Raw genomic sequence first — 12,530 nt, forward strand, 5'->3', positions numbered from 1 at the left:
GGAAAGAGAGAAGTTATTGGCTCAGAAATATGAATGAAGTACTGGAAAGAATGTGCAAGCAAATATCCTGGCACTAATAATGGGATGAACTATTTGATTAGTTCAATTTTTATGACCCTTTCGTTTCCTAAGGCACTTTTTTGTGTTTAAATCAATGAAGAGGAAAATAAATGACACATGAATGTAATCATGAAATATAGAGTCTGGCCATAATTCAAATGTAGCTTAATTCATTAATGACTAAAAATGTACAATTCTTGGTAATTTAGGGTTCTTGTGATTTGAAAATTTGTGTTTTCAATGTATCACATCAACAAGTATTAATTAAATACCAAAAAACATTTATTAAATGTTTACTACATGTCAAACACTGTACTATATATATATATATATATATATATATATATATATATATATATACACACACACAAGATATATATGGTGTAGATTAAAAGATAATCTCAGAGGAGAGACATTAAAAGAGAGAAAAAGATACCGACAAAGGTCTCCTCATTTCTCAAATATATAGGAAGCTGAGCCAAGTGTATAAAAATACACTTTCCCAGTTGATGAATGGTCACAGAACGTGAACAAGCATTTTTCAGAAAAAGAAATCAAAGCTAGCAAGAGTTAGACAAGAAAATGCTCTCAGTCACTAATAGAGAAATGCAAATAGAAGTGACTTTAAAATTCCATATCATATTTATAAGATTGGTTGACATGACAGGAAATAAAAATGACAAATGCTAGGGCAGTTTGTGAAAAAATAGGCAACACCAATGTTCTCTTGGTGTGGCTGTGAACTGATTCAATCATTCTGGAGAACAATTTGGAACTATACCCAAATGACTATAAAAACTCTTCATATCCTTTGACCCAGTAATATCACTATGAGATCTGTATCCTAAAGGGATCAAAGGAAAAAGAAAAGGACTAATATGTACAAAAATATTCATAGCATCTTTTTTTGTGGTGGCAAGGAACTGGAAATAGAGGTAATGTTTATCCATTGTGGAATGCTTGAACAAATTGCGGTATATGGTTGTGATACAATATTATTGTGTTACAAGAAATGACAGACAAGATTGTTTTGGAAAAAGATTTTAATGGAAAGACTTTAATGAACTGATGCAAAATGAAGTGAACAGAACCAGGAGATTATTGTACATAGTAATATCAATACTGCAATGATGATAAACTGTGAATGACAACTTCTACAATCAATACAATGATCTGAGAAAATTCCAAAGGACTCATGATGAAAAATATTATCCATCTTTCTTAAAAAAAAGAATTAATGAATTTTAGGTGCAAAATCATTTCTTTTTTGTAACATGGCTAATATAGAAGTATGTTTTGCATGACTTCACATGTATAATGGACATAATTTTCCTTTTCTTCTTGTGTTATAGAGAACAGAAGTAGGGTTAGAGAGAATTTGGAGCTCAAAACAAACAAACACAAAGGAATGTTAAAAAATAAAAAAGGTCTTGGGAAAATAAAGAAAGAAAAAAGAAAAAAATAAATACTCTGTCCTCTGATTCTCACTTTAAGAATATAAGCATGGGAGGCAGCTAGGTGGTGCAGTAGATAGAGCACCAGCCCTGAATTCAGGAGGACCTGAATTCAAATCTGGTCTCAGACACTTAACACTTTGTAGCTGTGTGACCCTGGGCAAGTCACTTAACCCCAGCCTCAGAAGGGAAAAAAAAAAAAAAAGAATATAAGCATGACTCCTCTTTTCAAACATAGATTTTTTTCTTTCCATCCATCAAACCTACTCCTTTCATTACAAAATAATTATTTAGTAACAGCTGAGATAATATCTGTTAAGTGCTTAGCACAGTGTCTGGCACACAGTAAGGGCTATATAAATGCTATGTTTACTAGTAATAATGTTATTAGCATTCAAAAATAGATACATTTGAAAATGAATTTCTGTCATATGTGGGAGTGGAAAGTAGCATGTGGAAGAATGTTAGGTTCTTACTAAGTGCTAATGAGATAATGAGATATAAGGTTCTTACTAAGTGCTAAGTTGGTAATTAACAATTCTCTAGTTCTGGTCTTTACTAGGAGTTTAACCCCTTCAAATTCCTGGGGAGGAGCTTGCATGCTTAGGAGGAGCAAGTTCATTGATTGAAGTAATTTTCCCCCCTTGTGTTATCCCACGCCCATTCTCTGGGAGGATAAAAGAGGGCGGCACTCGAGAGATAGAGAGTCTTGTCTGGGCCAGACTTGAGGCAGCTCTCTGGAGGAAGAAGTCTCTCATCTAGACCAGAGAGCGATTGGCAGTTTCTGGAGACAATAGCACATTACATATTGGTGCCCAATGTGGGGCAAGGACTTTTGCTTATCCTGACAAGGACTATTCTGAGCCCTTCAGAAGAGCTAGTCCAGACCTTCACATTTAAGGACTTATTCTGAGCCCTTCAGAGGAGCTAGACCGGATCATTGCAATTTGGCGCCGCGAACAGGGACATGGCATGTTGGAACGTGGAGAAGGGTTCCAACTGTGAACAGCAGTTGAACATGGGTCAGTCTGGTCCTGAGAGATAGGTGAACGATGGCCTCCATTGCCCTTGGCCGATAGACAGGGAGTCGGGTTCAGATCCCTGAATCCAGAGTGGCAGAGACAGGCGCTGCGAGGCGTCCAGTGCAGTAACACGACCAATCCCGGAGAAGCTGGCAGGAGCCCCGGGGAGAGTTCTCTTTTCTTTGTGAAGGGCAGGGCTGCCCTGGAATGGGTTCACCCTGAAAGAGGGGCCTGCGCCTTGGAAAGCATAGCGGTTCCAGCGGCGTCCAGTGAGCTCTCGCTGGCCCTTGAAAATTCGAGAGAAAGGAAGACTCTCTGCTCTAGGTCAGGGTTGGAGCAGCTCTCTGGAGGAGAAAGAGTCTTGTCTGGACCAGACCTGAGGCAGCTCTGTGGAGGAAGAAGACTCTCCTCTAGACCAGAGAGCAATTGGCAGTTTCTGGAGACGACAGCACTTTACAGAGGAGGGATTCTCACAAATTTCAAGGAGGGACAATAGTCAATAGCTTCATTCTGTTCTGTTCATGTTCCCTTCTCAGAAGTTTGAAGAGATAGAGGCAACCACTGATTAGAGGGTCAGTTACCTACAGTGATCAGGATCTAGTCTCTGAATTTGCAGCACAAAATACCTACTGAAGATTTTCATTTCCAACCAGGCCATTATTCTCCATCAATGAGCTAAATTCCTTGAACCACACCCCTTATTCATTCATCTTTCACGAGTTTTCCATCTTTCTCCATGAGAAGACCCAATTATCAAATATGTATCTCTAATGTCTATATAGATAGGTTCTGAATGTCTCCTCATTTGTCTACAAAGGGATCATTGCCCCAAATCTAAATTATACTAATTAGAATAGTAGATTAATTAAATTACATTTGATAAATATTTATTAAAGATTTACTATGTTTAAGGCCACTGTTGGAAGCTATTTAGAAGACTGTTATACTCTCTGCCTTCCAGGTGCTTGCATCCCAATAGAGGGATGAGAGAAATATATAATACTTTACAAATTTTGTAAATTTTATTTTTTTATTTGATCCTCATTTCAATTTTGTTATGTAAGTATTCTTATTATCTCCATTATATATATATGGGGAAATTGAGATTAAGTGACTTGCTCAAAATTACCCAACTGGTAAATATCTGAGGTTGGATTTGAACTTAGGTCTGTTACCTTCCAGATAGAAGATAGTGGCTCTATCTTCTGTACTCCTTCAAAGCTCAGTTTAAGCATTAAGTTCAATGTGAGATATTTCATAACCCCTAAGCTACTGATATCTCCTTTCCATTCATGATTTTCTATTTACTTGGTGTCTTTAAGGCAGCAATTGTGATTTGTACCAGTTTTTAATTTTCCCTTTGGCAGTGACCCATAATTTCATTGAAGTAAAAAACTCCCATTGAACAAGTTCTGGGCAGCTAGGTAACTTAGTGAATGGAACACTAGCCCTGGAGTCAAGAGGACCTGAATTTAAATCTGATACTTTGTGTGACCCTGGGCAAGTCACATAATCCTGATTACTTCCAAAAAAAAAAAAAAAAAAAAAAAAAAAAAAAAGGAAGAAAGGGAGAAAGGAAAAAAGAAAGAAAGAAAAAGAAAAGGAAGTTTCTTCTCCTAGCACAGATCCGAAAATATTCAGCAATTAAAGGATTTGTACAGGATTGTACAGCCTTATAAGTCAGAAACAAGATTAAAACTCAGATCTTCCTTATGCTGAGACTGATTCTTTATTTGTTTCTTCATATTTGGTATCTTGGATTGTACATAGTAGACAGTGGTAAGTGTTGAATGAATCTAAATACAAGATAAGATGAAGTTGGCTATCCTAACATACCATCTATAGAAAATAGAAAAGGGAAAATTAATAAGTGGAGCAACACTATCCTTGTATGAATTGTTTTAATTTTCCATTTATTGTTCTCTTTCCAACAAATAACATTTTAGCCAAGAGATCAAAGCTCCAGATCCAAAATGCCATTAGAACCATGGTCCTCCTTCCACATGTGTTTTTGGAATATTACAGATCGCAGAATCTTAGAGTGGAAGAAATGTCAGCAATTATTCATTCCAATCCCTATCTGGAAAGGAATTATACATCTATATAAACATGTGTATGTGACTATATCAATCAACCAATAAACATATATGAAGTGCCTGCTATATACCAGGCACCTTGTTAAACACTAGGAATACAAAAAGAGGCAAAAGACAGTCCCTTTCCTCAAAGAGAAAAATACATACATACATATAGATAGATAACATATAAAATAAATACAAGAAAAATTGGGGGAAGTAAGAGTGCTGGTAGCAGCTGTTATTTTTCAGTCATGTCCTATTCTTTGTGACTTCTTGGGGGTTTTCTTGGCAAAGATACTGAATCATTTTCTCATTTCCTTCTCCAGCTCATTTACAGATGAGGTGTGGGGATCATGAAAGATTTTATGTAGAGAATTGTCCTTGATCTAGGTTTTAATGGATAAAAGGGATTGATTATAAGAGACGGAAGTGAGGAGAATATATATTTCAAGCATGGGGGACAGTTAACACAAGCACATGGAGCTGTGATCTGGGTGTGGTTATATGTGAAGAAAATCAAGAAAGCCTGTTTGGCTGTATTGTTCAGCTTGGGAAGGGGAGAAATAGATTATAAAACTGGGAAGATAAGTTGGGATTAGATTGTGTATAGCATATAGATATCAGTTATTTTATCCAATACCCCAAAAAACATTTAAAGAACTTGAAAATTTCATTCATTTATTTATTCTTTTGTTTGATTTATTTAATTGAATGAGACATTTGATAGAGCATTTGATTAACCTTCATTTATGAAATGCTGAAGAGTCTTAATGTACAGTCTTTGACTTGTGAGTTGATGCTTGTCATATGGTGCATCTGAAAAAGCTTTATTCATTAAATTTCTATTGATCTCTTTTGTTTTTAATGCCCCCATCATTTCCAAATATATCCCTCTACCTCCACACCTGAGACAGTCATACTCAATAACAAAGAATAAAAATTAAAAATAGAATAAAATAGTTTAATAAAATCACCCAATGCTTTGTTTAAGGCTAGATATTTTATATACTTATAATTTTTCACCTTTGTAAAGAAAAAAAGTAACATATATAACTCTCCCAATTCATGGGCATCAGTTTTAAAACCTTGATTCTTACCTACTGTTCTAACATACAAATATCTAGATTGTTGTCTGAGGGAAATTGAAATAGATTAATTGCACAAATAGCCCAATAATTCATCAAGAAACCTACAAATGCCAGATTCCTTTCAGAATTAAAATTCTCTTAATTCATTCAATTAAATATGCAATTTATTATTTTAATGTAACCTTTTTAATGTAGACTTTCATCACATTCCTCTTGACAATTCTGAAAAGATCCAAATCTGAGTAAATTCATATTTAACAAATATACATTTATAGACTAAATAGTAACTAGCAAACCTCAGTTTCCCACTCTTCCTCCCCCATCAGTTATTTATTTGCACAATTGTTCCAGTTTTGAGCATGTACTGGAGATGGGCCATAACTGAGAACTGGGTGATGGCATCCCTCAGACATTCATCTTGCCCACAGACATGCTGAACTTGGGATAATGCCTGAAATAAAAAATATAGAAAGAGAAATCAGCCCAAGCTGGGGCCTGTTTAATCTGTAGTCATTCTTTCTAACAGATTTCATGGTTCCCGGTAACACATTGTTTTAGGTGGAGGGAAAGCCATGGAAACGTCATTTCTTAAAGATCAGTAGATAGTCCAAGGTTATATGAAGGTTAAGTTTATGACTCATGCTATCCTGGACATCAAGTGATTGCTACAGAGTGGGCATTTGTATCTCAGGAATAAGCAAATACGATAAATCATGACTTAATTGGTTTTTGTTTGACTAGCTTTGGGAATGTTTATGAAATGTTAATAATAAAATCACATTTAAATATTATTAGTACATTCCCCATACTCTAGAAAGACACTTATTAAGCATTTACAGGGGTGAACCATGTCCTGTAAGCCTCTTCTTAAGACTAACCATTCCCATTTTCTCTGGTTAATCTATAGTCTCGTCTCATTATTCTAGTGATTTTTCTCTGGTAATCTAATTTATAAGCATTTTCCTTAAAATTTGTTGATCAGAACTAAATGAGATGCTCTAAATACGGTTTGATCAGAGCAGACCACTCAGGCCTACAAATGATTTTGGTCTGGACATCATGCATCTACTTTTAAATTGAGAATGAAATAAGCTTTTTTGTTGTCTTGTGTCACACCATTGATTTGTTATGATTTTCTAGTTCACTAAAACCCTCAGATCTTTTCCCTTGGCACTATTATCTAGCCATGCCTCTACAATCCCATACTTTGAAATCAATCATTTGAACCCAAATGTAGAACTTTATATTCACCCCTATTAAATTTCATCTCACTATATTTAAATAAACTTTTTAGTTCATTAGAATTATTTGAATCCTAACTCTTTCTTCCTACATGTTAACCTGTAAAAGAATCTGGAGAAAGAAATGGCAAATCACTTCAATACTTCTGCCAAGAAAACCCCAAATGAGGTCATGAACAACTGAAATGACTAAACAACAGTCATGTATCCAGTTCTGAGAACATGTAACTTTAGCAATTATCTGGCCTGTATTTTTCTGTTTTCTTCCCCACAAAGATATCATGAATGACTCCATAAAACATTATGCTGATAATTCAGTGTGCTGCGTCTATAGTGTTCCCTTGCTCTAATAAAAGTCAAAAAGTAAATACTTAGAGCAGTTCTTTTTGTGCTTATTAAGAACTGGAAACCAAGTGTATTCTTATTCACTGGGGAATGGCTAAAAAAGGCTGTGGTATAAGATTGTAATGGAATATCATTGTGCTATAAGAAATGACAAGCAGGATGATTTCAGCAAAACATGTAAAGACTTATATGAACTAATGCATAATAAAATGAACAGAACCAGGAGAACATTGTGCACAATAATAGCAATACTTTTCAATGAAGAACTGTGAAGGCTGTAACTATTATCAGCAATACAATGATCCAAAACAATCCCAAAGGACTAATAATGAAGCATACCATCCAACTACAGAGAAAGAACTGATACTGATTGAACATAGATTGATGTACTCCATTTTTATTCTCTTTCAATTTGTTCTTTTATCTGAGTCTTCTTGTATAAAATACCATGAACATTTTTTACATAATTACACATGTACAGCCTATAACTGTTTACCATATTATGGGGGGGATTTGGAAGTCAGAATTTTAAAATTTCATTGCAGATTTCATTCAGATATAGAAAAAAGTTACCTGACAAGTTAAACTGTCCCAAAATGCAGTGGCTACCGTGATAAAGAGTGAATTCACCTTCCCCAGAGCTTCAAGAAATAACTAGGTAATTAGAGGTTATCAATATTCTACAAAGAATTCATTTTGAGATATGGGTTGAACTAGTTGGCCCCTGAGATCCTTCATAACTCTAAGATTCCATGATTTGGTGATACTGATTCAGTGATCACATGGTATCAAATGGTAAAGCCATTTGCAGCATTGCATATCAAGTTCTCTCCAAAACTTCACAAAAGTTTCACTCATTATATTTCCAGTCTTAAATTTTTTTCCTTACACAATCTTACAGCCAATTTGCTTCAGAGGACACAGAATGACACTTGTTGAATCTAGTCCCCTCCCTCTCCAGAGACATCAATGAAACTAAGCAAGTGTAGTACAGAGATATACTTATTGTTGGAGTTGGAGGAGCTTTGTTCCAATCTTACCTTTGATTTTTATTACATGTAGGACTGTAAGGAAGTAATTTAGAATTCCTTAGCCTCAGTTTCCTCATCTATAAAACAAAAGAGTTGGACTACAATATTTCCACAAAATCTTCTAGCTTTATATTTATGATCCTGTGACCCTATGAAACAAGTAGATGGGCCTCTGGTCCAAGGTTATGACAACTTTTTTTCTTTTCTTTTCCTTTTCTTTCTCTTCTTTTCTTTTCTTCCTCTTCCTCCCTTCCTCTTTTTTAATTCCTTCCTCTCTCTGTCTCCTTTCCTCTTTCTATCCTTTTCTTCCCTCTTTCCCTCCTTCTCCTTCTCCCTCCTTCCTTCTTCCCCTTTCTCTCTCTCTCTCTCTTTCCCCCTCTCTCTTTCCCTCCTTCCTGCCCTGCTCAAAATCAGTCAAAACTTGATTTTCTTATCCTGTTTAAAAAAAAAGATGCAGAGCTCTTAGGATCAATTAAAACTAGAAAAAAATCCTAGAGGCCATCTAGTCCTATTGCTCTTATGTTATAAATAAGAACCTCTGAGGCCTAAAGTGGTTAAATGACTTGTCCAAGGACAAATAGCTAGTAAATGTCAAGAACAGAATTTGAATACTTTGTACCAAACTCAATTCATGAACACTATTCAAGTAGAGCTGGAAGAAACATTCAGAAGGCATTGAATTCAGTTCCTTCATTTTGCAGATGAGGAAACTGAGACTAGAGAAGTTAAATGCCTTTCCCATTATTACATAGCTAGAAAGCATCAAAGCTGGTTTTCAAGCTTAGATCTCCTGATTCCTGATCTAATGTTTTATAAGTAGTATAGGAGTAGTCTTAGTCTGCCTAGAAACTGAATGAAGCATTTACATTAATGTTCTGTTATAATCAAAGATGCCACCTTTATACTTCCTTCACTTTATTCTCTAAATTTCATATACTATCATCTCTACCTCATGGGATAAAACTTTTAATGAATGGGTATTTTTTTAAAACTCTCAGGCAATCATCTAGACCCTTGCTTCAAAGATATTGGCCGCCAGATGAGTTATATTTAAAATGAGTTTGATTTTATTTACTTTTGACTGAACCACATTAAAAGAACCTCCGCAAATTAAGGTAGGTAGTGTCAGAGGAGATCAAAAGATGACTGGATTACTGTTTTGTAAGTTTCTTGTCCTCTAAACTACATGTTATTTTGGTAAAGACTAAGTCATTAGATTTTCTCTTTTTCAAGTCATCATTCTCTTCATGTAATTTATACTAAACCATATTGGTGAGCTTTAAATAAAAAGAGATCATGGCTAACTTGTATGAGAACCCCCATGATTATGTGCCTCGCATGATACAGGACTCAGGATGTCCTTCATTTGCTGAATGGAAATCTGAGTGGACTGGAGGAATGAACATTGGAATGAAGTTAATGTGAATGGAGCATTTAACATCTTCAGATCCCTTTGTGGTTCTTAAATGTAATGAGATTGAGCCATACCCTCATTTCGAAGTTATCATCAAATAATAATAATATTAGTATCTTATATGCACATAATATGTATATGTTTCAGAAATGGATACTTAAGCTTAAGATCTATGAGACTAATCTGGGGTCATTTCTTATCAACAATCCTTATTTAAGCAATATGAACACTTTAGACCTGTTCTTCAGACTCCCTTTTATTCCTGATACAAAGACCTAAACCAGAAACTCCATCCTACCCTGTGTCCCAACCCAAGGGTTTCTATTTTTCCAGTAACATAAAGATAAGTTCCATGAATGATAGTCAAAAGACCAGTATCACCTCTTATTGTCCTCCTCTCATTCCATCTGTACCAATGGTATTAATCTCTCTTAAAACAACTTCTATGTACTTTATAATTACTTAATTATGTGTATTTGTATTTTTAAAAATAGAATATAAGCTTCTTGAGAATAGAGAGTGTTATTCATTTTTATTTCTGTATCTCTCCTTAAGGTCTACCAAACATAATAGATACTAATAAATATAGCATAATTAATGTTTGTAGTAGCCTAATAAAATAATGTTGAATGAAATTGTTTAATTGAATTTGAGATTTTTTAACCAATCAATAGATTTTCATTAATCCATCTGGCCTCTCTGCCAGGTATCCCTTATATTTAATATTTATATTATAAGATTACCACAGTGGAAAGAGATGAATGGAAGTTATGATGAGTTCTCTTATCCTTAAGGACATCAATGAAGCTCTGGTTTCATCAACAATGGATATTCCTCCCATCAATATAAATAGCAACTATTTATGTTTGTTCAGCCTGCATGATGCTTGATTATATATTCCTATAAGTTAGCCACAGAAGGTATACCCAATCTGACAATGACCTTACTTTCATTCTTTTAATGTTCTACAGATACCCAAAGAATACTCAGGCTTTTTGTCAGTTATCACTCACTTTCAGCATGTGATTGATCCGCCATTATTTTCCTGGTTATCCATTGCTTTGTAAAGTTTTCTACATCAGTTTTCTTGTGTAATTCATTAGTTGTGGTGCTGTACGTCCTGCCTTGTGACTACTATATGCTTTATCCTTTGTTTCATCCTTAATATCCACTTTTTGGAAATTGTAGTACTCCAAGACTTATAACCATATATCACCAAAAGGATACTGGTCACCTTGCCCCTAAAATTTCATCACAAAATTTGAGAATTGCAAGGGACCTCAGTGGTCACCTAATCTCATCAATACACTAAAAAGAACATCTACTACAATATACCCAATAAATGACCATCCACTTTGGGTAGGATCTGAGATGAAAGAGAGAAAAATTGTCCACTGTTGGGATAACTTATTGTAAAAGAATATTACACAGAGAAGAGAGGGAAGGAAATATACTCTCTCCAGATGAGGGACTGAGCTGAATTCTCTAAGGAGGATGAAACTGTTCTCCAAGAGTGATAATGATGAGTCACAAAAGCTTTCAGGTGAAATATGATCTGTTAAGAGCCAGTGGAAGAAAGGTAGTTATAGTTGATGATATCCTCATGTAATGAGATAGCAATTTGTCAGCCTGGTAACAATAAATAGATTTGTTGTCTTCTCAAAGCATATATCCAAGACACGTGTGTGTATGTGTGTGTGTGTCTGTGTGTATGTCTGTGTGTGTGTGTGTGTGTGTGTGTGTGTGTGTGTGTCTATGTGTGTATATACCCACTTCTGGGGATTTACATGGTTGAAAGTGATACTGCCTGAAGGAACCTATTTCCAAGAATTATAAAATCTCAGGCAGAATCCTGGGATTCATTGAAGTGAAGGGGTATAGAAGGTAAAGATCAGTTTAGAAAGTGAATAGCTTGTGTTTGAAGGTTGAGTTTAAGAATTGGAAGTCGATTTCAGGAACAAGGATTAAAATATAGGGATGAGTTTTATATGAGAATGTATTTGCTGCATGTCTTATAAATCCTATCTAAGGGCTTTAAATTAAGGAGAATGGAATAAATAGAAATTGTTTATATGTAGTCACCCAAGTTCAGTGCTTTAGAGGGTATATACAGTAGAAGCTGAAACATCCAGAAATTTATAAAGGACAAAATAATAATAATCAACCTTTATATTTTGAGATTTGAAAAAAAAGTTTTATAAATATTATTGTTGTATATTATAAATATAATTATAGTATAAATATTATTATATATTATAAATATTTTGCTTGATCTTTACAAAAACCCTAAGAGGAAGATGTCACTTTACAGATAAAGATATTGAAAAAGATAGAGATCAAATGACTTATCCAGGATTTTCCTGATCCCAGAGCTGAAGCTTTATCTACTATATCACCTAGTCAGGTTTCTATCCTTAAACACCAAAAGTTTGTATAACAAACAAAAGGAAGTAGAGGTATTAATACACGAAGGCAAACTTGGCCTTAAAGTTTTACACTGGGACTTGATAGGATGACAAGACATGGCTCTGGGAAGGTGCAACTTATTCAAAAAGTACAGGACAGGTAAAAGGGAAGTAGGATAGGATTCTACATTAAGAAGATATGCTCATATGACAAAATCCAGGAACCAGATATGGGAAGAATGGCAGAAAGTATTCAGTGAAGGGTAGAGAGAGAAACAGAAGTGATTTTGTGATTAAAATATATTATAGACCTCTCAGATAGAAAGGGGAAATAGATGAGGCATGGGGGAAAGATTACAAGTCAGGCAAGGAGTTGTGATATAGCAGTAATG

Source organism: Sminthopsis crassicaudata, chromosome 4, assembly GCF_048593235.1.
Source record: "Sminthopsis crassicaudata isolate SCR6 chromosome 4, ASM4859323v1, whole genome shotgun sequence".
NCBI lineage: Eukaryota > Metazoa > Chordata > Mammalia > Dasyuromorphia > Dasyuridae > Sminthopsis > Sminthopsis crassicaudata.